The 12,500-nt window shown below is 44.0% G+C and overlaps 1 protein-coding gene and 2 non-coding genes across 4 annotated transcripts in view; 2 read left to right on the top strand and 1 right to left on the bottom strand.

Annotated features, from left to right (window-relative positions):
• The window catches only part of LOC100306946 (cacophony A), a 157,966-nt gene that overhangs the window by 123,406 nt on the left and 22,060 nt on the right, over nt 1-12,500 (bottom strand). The window lies entirely within an intron of this gene.
• LOC135266844 (small subunit ribosomal RNA) lies at nt 3,981-5,903 on the top strand. The gene has a single exon (XR_010335053.1). It is a non-coding gene; the product is annotated as a small subunit ribosomal RNA (ribosomal RNA).
• Nucleotides 7,962-8,118, top strand: LOC135266842 (5.8S ribosomal RNA). The gene has a single exon (XR_010335051.1). It is a non-coding gene; the product is annotated as a 5.8S ribosomal RNA (ribosomal RNA).

Genomic DNA, 12,500 nt, shown 5'->3' with positions numbered 1-12,500 from the left:
AATTGCCTATATTCAAGAAGTACTACATTTGTTTAAATATTGTATTACTGTTACGAAGTACGACGTTTAAATATTATGAATTATTTTAAGTTGTATATAAAATCATAGCTATTTTTGTAAATTAATAATGCAACCCGCAATACACCAAATGTGTATTAATATTGCCTAACTTGTACGAAGTACAACGTTCATTTAAGTGCATTAAGTATGGTGCTCTGTGTGATGAAATACGACGTTCATGTGACCATAAAGTAACAAACGAAGTACGGCGCTCACAAATGCAGCACTCAAAATTATTGTTTCATTGCACGACGTTTGCTTTGTTTCTGACTGCGACGAAATGCAGCGTTCATTTGACTTTGTACATAGTACAGACGAAGTACGACGTTTGCGAAGTACGGCACTCAAAATCGTGATTTTCATGTACGACGTTTATTTGCACGTCCTGCCGACTGCGACGGAGTACAGCGTTCAATTGACTTTGTACATAGTACAGACGAAGTACGACGTTTGCGAAGTACGGCACTCAAAATCGTGATTTTCATGTACGACGTTTATTTGCACGTCCTGCCGACTGCGACGGAGTACAGCGTTCAATTGACTTTGTACATAGTACAGACGAAGTACGACGTTTGCGAAGTACGGCACTCAAAATCGTGATTTTCTTGTACGACGTTTATTTGCACGCGCTGTCGACTGCGACGAGGTTTAGCGTTCACTTGACTTTGTACATAGTATAGACGAAGTACGACGTTTGCGAAGTACGGCACTCAAAATGGTGATTTTCTTGTACGACGTCTATTTGCACGTGCTGCCGACTGCGACGGAGTACAGCGTTCAATTGACTTTGTGCATAGTACAGACGAAGTACGACGTTTGCGAAGTACGGCACTCAAAATCATGATTTTCTTGTAAGACGTTTATTTGCAGTTGCTTCCGACTGCGACGAAGTACAGCGTTCAATTGACTTTGTACATAGTACAGACGAAGTACGACGTTTGCGAAGTACGGCACTCAAAATCATGATTTTCTTGTAAGACGTTTATTTGCAGTTGCTTCCGACTGCGACGAAGTACAGCGTTCAATTGACTTTGTACATAGTACAGACGAAGTACGACGTTTGCGAAGTACGGCACTCAAAATCATGATTTTCTTGTAAGACGTATATTTGCAGTTGCTTCCGACTGCGACGAAGTACAGCGTTCAATTGACTTTGTACATAGTACAGACGAAGTACGACGTTTGCGAAGTACGGCACTCAAAATCATGATTTTCTTGTACGACGTTTATTTGCACTTGCTGTCGACTGCGACGAAGTTTAGCGTTCATTTGACTTTGTACATAGTACAGACGAAGTACGACGTTAGCGAAGTACGGCACTCAAAATCGTGATTTTCTTGTACGACGTTTATTTGCACGCGCTGTCGACTGCGACGAGGTTTAGCGTTCACTTGACTTTGTACATAGTATAGACGAAGTACGACGTTTGCAAAGTACGGCACTCAAAATCGTGATTTTCTTGTACGACGTTTATTCGCACGTGCTGCCGACTGCGACGAAATGCAGCGTTCATAGTACAAACGAAGTACGACGTTCACAAAGTGATGAAGTAAAACGTAAACAATAAATAATATAATAATTTTATTTGTGTTGTATATAATGAAAAAACAGCAAATTTTTTTGCAAATTACGTATCTGTAAATAAATGTAAACATTTAGCAACTAATCAAAATTGTTTTTTTTGCCTAGATATTAAAGTAAAACATAAAAATACATTAAATTTATAAAATGCAACCCGCAGCACACTAGATGTGCATTAATATTGCATAACCTTTACGAAGTACGACGTCCAAAAATATTAATTTTTTTTTATATTGAGGTTAAAAGTGAGAAAACATAAATTAATAATAATGCAACCTGCAATACACTTAATATGTACTGATCTTGCATAACCTTCACGAAGTACTACGTTTAAATATAAATTAATATTATTGTGACCCGCAATACACTAAATTTGTATCAATATTGCATAACCTACACGAAGTACGACGTTCAAGAATATTAAAGAATTTTATTTGTGTTGTATATAATAAAAAAACAGCAAATTTTTTTGCAAATTACGTATCTGTAAATAAATGTAAACATTCAGCAACTAATCAAAAGTGTTTTTTTGCCTAGACATTAAAGTAAATCATAAGAATACATTAAATTTATAAAATGCAACCCGCAGCACAACAGATGTGCATCAATATTGCATAACTGTTACGAAGTACGACGTCCAAAAATATTAAATTTTTTTTTATATGAAGGTAAAAAGTGAGAAAACATAAATTAATAATAATGCAACCTGCAATACACTTAATGTGTACTGATGTTGCATAACCTTCACGAAGTACTACGTTCAAATATAAATTAATATTATTGCGACCCGCAATACACTAAATTTGTATCAATATTGCATAACTTACACGAAGTACGACGTTTAAAAATATTAAATGTTTTATTTGTAGTTTGCATATAATAAAAAAAAAAACAAATTTTTATGTAAATTACGTATCTATAAATAAACGTACACATTTAACAATTAAATAAACATAGTATTTTGGCCTAGATATTAAATTAAAACATAAAAATGCATAATATTTATTAAAATGCAACTTGCAATACAGCAAATGTGTATTAATATTGCATAACCTTTACGAAGTACGACGTTCACGAAGTACGTCGTTTACGAAGTGCGACGTTTACGAAGTACGTCGTTTACGAAGTGCGACGTTCACGAAGTACGTCGTTTACGAAGTGCGACGTTCACGAAGTACGTCGTTTACGAAGTGCGACGTTCGCGAAGTACGACGTCTACACATTAGGGCACTCAAAATTATTGTTACGTTGTACGACATTCAGACGTTCCAACTGCGACTAACTACAGCATTCATTTGACTTTGCACATACGACGAACGAAGTACGACGTTTACGAAGTACGGCGCTTAAAATAATTTTGTTTTTATTAATTAATTATTTTTTTTAAAACAAACGTTTTTATAATTAAATTTTATAATGGTTTAAATATAAAATATGACTTTTTAATATTATCAATATTTAAAATATTTTCTCCCTTTTGTGTGTATGCCTTATAGTTATAGAGCTGTGCGCTTCGGTAGACGTCGCCTGTGGAGCTATGTCAGTGGAGCGGTGCGCACATCCAATACCGAGCGGCTGCCTCGATCGGTGTCGCGCTGGTATACATATGGTAGTGGTGTGTGTCGATGCGTTGAGTGAGGCGATATGAACGGTGTAACGGTTTAGTCGAAGTTTATCATAAATGACGACGACAAAACGACCGATTATGTATACGTTCTGCATTTGCTTCCAATTTATCGACGTTTATCGCACATTTCCGCTATCGAATTCGAATAGGGCTTTGCTTGCGAGATTGCTTTATTTTGTGATTTTGTGGCTCGCCCAGTTCCCCACAGCGAGATTGCGGATGCGGCAAAACGTATTCTCTTACGTTGGCGGTCCTTATGCAATCAAACTTTGTTGAACTAACAAATGTTTGTGATTTAAACAAACAAAAATAATAAATGCGTCAACTCTCTAATATCCGAGCGAGAATATTTATATAATATTCGTAACGTTTATGGATTCGAAAGAATTTCATAAATTCACGTCGCATTCAATCTTGCGAAGAGTGAAGAGAATGTTTGAACTTTTAAATCGGCAAAGGTAAAAAATAATATTATAAATATTATTATTATGCCTTTATTGACCGATATATGTGTTGTGGTGTTTAACGACTACGACGACGATGATGACGATACATTTATCTCTATATCGTACGAAGAAAAGAAGAAACAGCGTGGCGTTACTTTCTTATATGTTAGATTGTTTCGCACAAACGCGCATATTCTTCATCTTTATAAACGATGATGATGAGTATTTTATTCTCTCGTCTGTCTCAAAAAACACAAAAACACAGTTCCCTGGTTGATCCTGCCAGTAGTCATATGCTTGTCTCAAAGATTAAGCCATGCATGTCTCAGTACAAGCCAAATTAAGGTGAAACCGCGAAAGGCTCATTAAATCAGTTATGGTTCCTTAGATCGTACCCACATTTACTTGGATAACTGTGGTAATTCTAGAGCTAATACATGCAAACAGAGCTCCGACCGGAGACGGAAGGAGCGCTTTTATTAGATCAAAACCAATCGGTGGCGGTTTCGCCGTCATCGTACAACTTGGTGAATCTGAATAACTTTACGCTGATCGCACGGTCTCGCACCGGCGACGCATCTTTCAAATGTCTGCCTTATCAACTGTCGATGGTAGGTTCTGCGCCTACCATGGTTGTAACGGGTAACGGGGAATCAGGGTTCGATTCCGGAGAGGGAGCCTGAGAAACGGCTACCACATCCAAGGAAGGCAGCAGGCGCGCAAATTACCCACTCCCGGCACGGGGAGGTAGTGACGAAAAATAACGATACGGGACTCATCCGAGGCCCCGTAATCGGAATGAGTACACTCTAAACCCTTTAACGAGGATCAATTGGAGGGCAAGTCTGGTGCCAGCAGCCGCGGTAATTCCAGCTCCAATAGCGTATATTAAAGTTGTTGCGGTTAAAAAGCTCGTAGTCGAATTTGTGTCCCGCGCCGCCGGTTCATCGTTCGCGGTGTTAACTGGCGTTTCGCGGGACGTCCTGCCGGTGGGCTTAGCTCGAGAGGGCGGCCCAACTCAATCCCGCCGCGGTGCTCTTCATTGAGTGTCGAGGTGGGCCGGCACGTTTACTTTGAACAAATTAGAGTGCTTAAAGCAGGCTAAAACTTCGCCTGAATACTGTGTGCATGGAATAATGGAATAGGACCTCGGTTCTATTTTGTTGGTTTTCGGAACCCCGAGGTAATGATTAATAGGAACGGATGGGGGCATTCGTATTGCGACGTTAGAGGTGAAATTCTTGGATCGTCGCAAGACGGACAGAAGCGAAAGCATTTGCCAAAAACGCTTTCATTGATCAAGAACGAAAGTTAGAGGTTCGAAGGCGATCAGATACCGCCCTAGTTCTAACCATAAACGATGCCAGCTAGCGATCCGCCGACGTTCCTCCGATGACTCGGCGGGCAGCTTCCGGGAAACCAAAGCTTTTGGGTTCCGGGGGAAGTATGGTTGCAAAGCTGAAACTTAAAGGAATTGACGGAAGGGCACCACCAGGAGTGGAGCCTGCGGCTTAATTTGACTCAACACGGGAAACCTCACCAGGCCCGGACACCGGAAGGATTGACAGATTGAGAGCTCTTTCTTGATTCGGTGGGTGGTGGTGCATGGCCGTTCTTAGTTGGTGGAGCGATTTGTCTGGTTAATTCCGATAACGAACGAGACTCTAGCCTGCTAAATAGGCGTATTTCGACATCCCAAATGCCGGCTGGAGCCGGGTTCGCCCGGTCTCTATGTGCGGTTTTTACTGTCGGCGTACAAACAATTCTTCTTAGAGGGACAGGCGGCTTCTAGCCGCACGAGATTGAGCAATAACAGGTCTGTGATGCCCTTAGATGTTCTGGGCCGCACGCGCGCTACACTGAAGGAATCAGCGTGTCCTCCCTGACCGAGCGGTCCGGGTAACCCGCTGAACCTCCTTCGTGCTAGGGATTGGGGCTTGCAATTGTTCCCCATGAACGAGGAATTCCCAGTAAGCGCGAGTCATAAGCTCGCGTTGATTACGTCCCTGCCCTTTGTACACACCGCCCGTCGCTACTACCGATTGAATGATTTAGTGAGGTCTTCGGACCGGTGCGCGGTGGCGTTTCGACGTTGCCGATGTTGCTGGGAAGATGACCAAACTTGATCATTTAGAGGAAGTAAAAGTCGTAACAAGGTTTCCGTAGGTGAACCTGCGGAAGGATCATTAACGTGTAAATGTTGTTGTTTAGTTGTCACACATACACACACATTTTGTCTGTGCTGATCAACAAAAAACACACATACATACACTATTCGTATGATGATCAATTCTCATACAAAATTCTTTATTATGCGTCGAACGGAAAAGCAACAACGGGTCGTCTTGCATTAAGCGGATCTGTTGTTACGTTTTTCGATTTATTTTATAAATCGATTGTAAACGTGCCGTAAACGACGTTTTCAAAGAATTTTTTCGAACATTAACACGAATCAATATTGTCGAAAGATGGTTATGTGCTAACGTTTTATTATTGCTTTCGCAGTGCCGGTCTTAGCGTATTTCCATCATCGTATTCGCTTCGAAAAAAAGTACTAATACACAGTGGTGGTGTATAATTAATGTGCAAGAGATGTTGTTGTTGTTGTTGTAGTATTTGTATATGGTTGGAGTTATTTATAATAACAAACAAGAATGAATGAATGAATAATAATGGTGTCTGCCAATACGATCGTACTTTATGTACACGACTAAAACTTTATACATACAAACCATAATAATAAATAAACTCGAAACAACCAACAACAAAATTAATACGCTACTGTACATACAAATACACATTTATACATACCATCATTTTACTTAACCGATGGTGAGTGATGTTTGAAAAATAAACGCTTAGGCTTACGGTTTTGTAAGCCAGTCTTTGCGTATTTTCTTCATCGTATTCGCTTCGGAAAAAAGAAAATAAAGATGGTGTATAATTAATGTGTAAAAGAGATGTTGTAGTTGTAATTTAATTTGTAAATGGTTGGAGTTTATTAATAAATAAAAGGGGCTGTCTATTCGTCTGTACTTTATGTACAAGACTAAAACTTTATACATACAAACCATAATAATAAATAAACTCGAAACAACCAACAACAAAATTATTACGCTACTGTACATACAAATACACATTTATACATACCATCATTTTACTTTACCGATGGTGAGTGATGTTTGAAAAATAAACGCTTAGGCTTACGGTTTTGTAAGCCAGTCTTTGCGTATTTTCTTCATCGTATTCGCTTCGGAAAAAAGAAAATAAAGATGGTGTATAATTAATGTGTAAAAGAGATGTTGTAGTTGTAATTTAATTTGTAAATGGTTGGAGTTTATTAATAAATAAAAGGGGCTGTCTATTCGTCTGTACTTTATGTACAAGACTACAAAAACGTTTTATAACAATAAAAAGCTCGAAACAACCAATAACAAAATATACTACTACTATACTACTATACATACAAACGCACATTTATAAATACATAAAATCAATTTACTTTATCGATAGTGAGTGATGTTTGGAAAAAAACGCTTAGGCTTACGGTTTTCGGGTACCTGGGTTCCGCATGCGTCGAAGTAATAATTTACTTTAACGACGCGACGAACCGTAGGAATCTAAATAAAAAAGTTTATTAACTTTTTTAGATTCTGTGGGTTTTAAATGATATACGCCCGACTGACGAAGGAACGTTTTGCACTGCCTGTGCTTTTCTTTTGATTCGTTTTTATGTCGACGGACGTTCTTAGAATGCCCACCAAACGACGTATCACACAAAACACCCTACAATTGTATTGTTTGGTAAATATTGTTGTGATTAAGTTTGTAGCTGTGGCGTTTGTTTGAAGAAAACGTCTGGTTTTTCGACATATTTTCTATTTAATAAATATACATAATGCTTATCGCAAAAGGAGCAGAGTTTTATAGACAAAGTTGATAGAGAAAAAAAACCTAATAGATATATATACGTATTTATAAAACGTTAATATCATCGGGTTATTCTTTATGTAAACTTAAACTATAACTGCATACTCTTTTCGATAAGTAGAAACAAATGCCACTTTAATTAAATAAAATATTATAAAATATAACGCCGAACGTTTCTTTCGATTGGTCCGTTTCTCACATATACATCACAATTGTAATAACCTTAAGTAGTTATTTTTGTTGTTGTGTGATGATGAAACGATTTCGATGTGGAACGGTGCGTTATGTAATAATATTTTAAATTTGTTTGAAAAGATTACCCTGAACGGTGGATCACTTGGCTCGTGGGTCGATGAAGAACGCAGCTAATTGCGCGTCAACTTGTGAACTGCAGGACACATGAACATCGACATTTCGAACGCACATTGCGGTCCTCGGATATACTGTTCCCGGACCACTCCTGGCTGAGGGTCGTGTCAATTTCAAAGACTGCTCGGTTTTTGTCTTAAACACAGCGCACAATGTTGTGTAGACAATTACGTCGGAGCGTGTTGGGTGCAAATATGACGCGTTACTATAATTGTTAATTGATTGTCGGTTGTCATAATAAAATATTATGCAACGTAGACAACAATAAAAACAATATAAAAAATAACGCGGCATCCTAAAACGCAATAGCGGCTGACATTCTTATTAGTTTGTTGGTACAAGTTGGTTTAGACGTAGCACGTCCGATATTAAAAAGCAGCCACAACGCTTAAATTTCGAACGAAGCGATCGTCGTGTCCGAGACGTTAAAGTTGTTTATATGCATATTTTATGCACTATAATTAACAACAACAACATTCTCGCAACGACGTCAGATCGATGTTTGAAATTGTTTGGAGGCAGCCATATAAACGGAATACGTGTAATTATCGTCTGACAAAATAAAGGCAAATTTATATTTGCGACCTCAGAGCAGGTGAGACTACCCGCTGAATTTAAGCATATTATTAAGCGGAGGAAAAGAAACTAACTAGGATTTCCTTAGTAGCGGCGAGCGAACAGGAAAAAGCCCAGCACTGAATCCCGCGGCCGAAACCGGACGCCGGGAAATGTGGTGTTAGGGAGGATCCGTCATCCCGAGATTGTGCGACGCGTCCAAGTCCATCTTGAACGGGGCCACAGCCCATAGAGGGTGCCAGGCCCGTAGTGACCGTTGCCGATAACGGGAGGATCTCTCCTCAGAGTCGGGTTGCTTGAGAGTGCAGCCCTAAGTGGGTGGTAAACTCCATCTAAGGCTAAATATGACCACGAGACCGATAGCGAACAAGTACCGTGAGGGAAAGTTGAAAAGAACTTTGAAGAGAGAGTTCAATAGTACGTGAAACCGTTCAGGGGTAAACCTGAGAAACCCGAAAGGTCGAAAGGGGAGATTCAGCGTGACTCGATAGCGGCGCTAAATGATCGTGCGACGAACGGCGTACGCGTCGTTCGCGCCTTTTGTTTATGCGAACCGAAGTCGAACGCGTGCACTTCTCCCCCAGTAGGACGTCGCGATCCTTTGGGTGTCGATCTAAGGCCCGCGGTGGAGCCCGTTCGAACGGTTCGCCGTTTCGGACGAACCCGCGGTGTTTCCCGGTCGACTCGCTCGAAGGTATGCATATGGCGCCGGGCCGCTACACAGTTAGCGTCCGACCATTGGCAAGCGCGTTCGTTTATGACGGTAATCGCACCTGGTGTCGGTTCTGTCTACGAATGGCTGTTCGCCAATGAGTTCTCGGACAGACTCGGTTGAAACGCCGATCTGCGACGCTATAGCTTTGGGTACTTTCAGGACCCGTCTTGAAACACGGACCAAGGAGTCTAGCATGTGCGCGAGTCATTGGGACATGACTAAACCTAAAGGCGCAATGAAAGTGAAAGTTCGTCTTGCACGGACTAAGGGAAGATGGGCGGCCGTTACGGCTGTCGCCCCGCACTCCCGGGGCGTCTCATTCTCATTGCGAGAAGAGGCGCACCAAGAGCGTACACGCTGGGACCCGAAAGATGGTGAACTATGCCTGGTCAGGACGAAGTCAGGGGAAACCCTGATGGAGGTCCGTAGCGATTCTGACGTGCAAATCGATCGTCGGAACTGGGTATAGGGGCGAAAGACTAATCGAACCATCTAGTAGCTGGTTCCCTCCGAAGTTTCCCTCAGGATAGCTGGCGCTCGTCGCTTACGAGTTTCATCCGGTAAAGCGAATGATTAGAGGCATTGGGGTCGAAACGGCCTCAACCTATTCTCAAACTTTAAATGGGTGAGATCTCCGGCTTGCTCGAACTTTATATGAAGCCGCGAGACTCGAATCAGAGTGCCAAGTGGGCCATTTTTGGTAAGCAGAACTGGCGCTGTGGGATGAACCAAACGCCGAGTTAAAGCGCCTAAATCGACGCTTATGGGATACCATGAAAGGCGTTGGTAACTTAAGACATCAGGACGGTGGCCATGGAAGTCGGAATCCGCCAAGGAGTGTGTAACAACTCACCTGCCGAAGTTACTAGCCCTGAAAATGGATGGCGCTGAAGCGTCGTGCTTATACTCGGCCGTCAGCGGCATGTGCGGTCGGTTATTTAATTAACCGGCCATGAAGCCCTGACGAGTAGGAGGGTCGCGGCGGTGAGCGCAGAAGGACTGGCCGTGAGGCCGTCTGGAGCCGCCGTCGGTGCAGATCTTGGTGGTAGTAGCAAATACTCCAGCGAGGCCCTGGAGGACTGACGTGGAGAAGGGTTTCGTGTGAACAGCCGTTGCACACGAGTCAGTCGATCCTAAGCCCTAGGCGAAAGCCGATGTTGATGTGGTGTAGATATGTCGTTGGTTCGTTTTTAATTCGAACGTAAACGTACGAAGCGAGCACACACCCATTGGGCGAAAGGGAATCCGGTTCCTATTCCGGAACCCGGCAGCGGAACCGTTAATAATTCGGGCCCTCGCAAGAGAGTTCGTCGGGGCAACCCAAAAGGACCCGGAGACGCCGTCGGGAGATCCGGGAAGAGTTTTCTTTTCTGCATGAGCGTTCGAGTTCCATGGAATCCTCTAGCAGGGAGATATGGTTTGGAACGCGAAGAGCACCGCAGTTGCGGCGGTGTCCGGATCTTCCCCTCGGACCTTGAAAATCCGGGAGAGGGCCACGTCGAGGCGTCGCGCCGGTTCGTACCCATATCCGCAGCAGGTCTCCAAGGTGAAGAGCCTCTAGTCGATAGAATAATGTAGGTAAGGGAAGTCGGCAAATTGGATCCGTAACTTCGGGATAAGGATTGGCTCTGAGGATCGGGGCGTGTCGGGCTTGGCGAGGAAGCGGGTCGCGGCTGACGTGCCGGGCCTGTGCGAGGTGAAGCGTTGTTCCGTTTCGGCGGTCAATGTCGAATCCGAGTTCGGTCCCGTGCCTTTTGGCCTCCCGCGGAACCGTCTTGCTGCGAGGCTCCGGGTGCGCCCGTCAGGGCGTCCGGAAGTCCTCTTCGGCCGCCATTCAACGGTCAGCTCAGAACTGGCACGGACCGGGGGAATCCGACTGTCTAATTAAAACAAAGCATTGCGATGGCCCCTGCGGGTGTTGACGCAATGTGATTTCTGCCCAGTGCTCTGAATGTCAACGTGAAGAAATTCAAGCAAGCGCGGGTAAACGGCGGGAGTAACTATGACTCTCATAGTCATAGTTACTCCCGCCGTTTACCCGCGCTTGCTTGAATTTCTTCACGTTGACATTCAGAGCACTGGGCAGAAATCACATTGCGTCAACACCCGCAGGGGCCATCGCAATGCTTTGTTTTAATTAGACAGTCGGATTCCCCCGGTCCGTGCCAGTTCTGAGCTGACCGTTGAATGGCGGCCGAAGAGGACTTCCGGACGCCCTGACGGGCGCACCCGGAGCCTCGCAGCAAGACGGTTCCGCGGGAGGCCTAGGCACGGGACCGAACTCGGATTCGACATTGACCGCCGAAACGGAACAACGCTTCACCTCGCACAGGCCCGGCACGTCAGCCGCGACCCGCTTCCTCGCCAAGCCCGACACGCCCCGATCCTCAGAGCCAATCCTTATCCCGAAGTTACGGATCCAATTTGCCGACTTCCCTTACCTACATTATTCTATCGACTAGAGGCTCTTCACCTTGGAGACCTGCTGCGGATATGGGTACGAACCGGCGCGACGCCTCGACGTGGCCCTCTCCCGGATTTTCAAGGTCCGAGGGGAAGATCCGGACACCGCCGCAACTGCGGTGCTCTTCGCGTTCCAAACCATATCTCCCTGCTAGAGGATTCCATGGAACTCGAACGCTCATGCAGAAAAGAAAACTCTTCCCGGATCTCCCGACGGCGTCTCCGGGTCCTTTTGGGTTGCCCCGACGAACTCTCTTGCGAGGGCCCGAATTATTAACGGTTCCGCTGCCGGGTTCCGGAATAGGAACCGGATTCCCTTTCGCCCAATGGGTGTGTGCTCGCTTCGTACGTTTACGTTCGAATTAAAAACGAACCAACGACATATCTACACCACATCAACATCGGCTTTCGCCTAGGGCTTAGGATCGACTGACTCGTGTGCAACGGCTGTTCACACGAAACCCTTCTCCACGTCAGTCCTCCAGGGCCTCGCTGGAGTATTTGCTACTACCACCAAGATCTGCACCGACGGCGGCTCCAGACGGCCTCACGGCCAGTCCTTCTGCGCTCACCGCCGCGACCCTCCTACTCGTCAGGGCTTCATGGCCGGTTAATTAAATAACCGACCGCACATGCCGCTGACGGCCGAGTATAAGCACGACGCTTCAGCGCCATCCATTTTCAGGGCTAGTAACTTCGGCAGGTGAGTTGTTACACACTCCTTGGCGGATTC

This window comes from Tribolium castaneum, chromosome 7, assembly GCF_031307605.1.
Source record: "Tribolium castaneum strain GA2 chromosome 7, icTriCast1.1, whole genome shotgun sequence".
Classification (NCBI taxonomy): domain Eukaryota; kingdom Metazoa; phylum Arthropoda; class Insecta; order Coleoptera; family Tenebrionidae; genus Tribolium; species Tribolium castaneum.
This window is presented reverse-complemented; position numbering and strand designations above follow the sequence as displayed.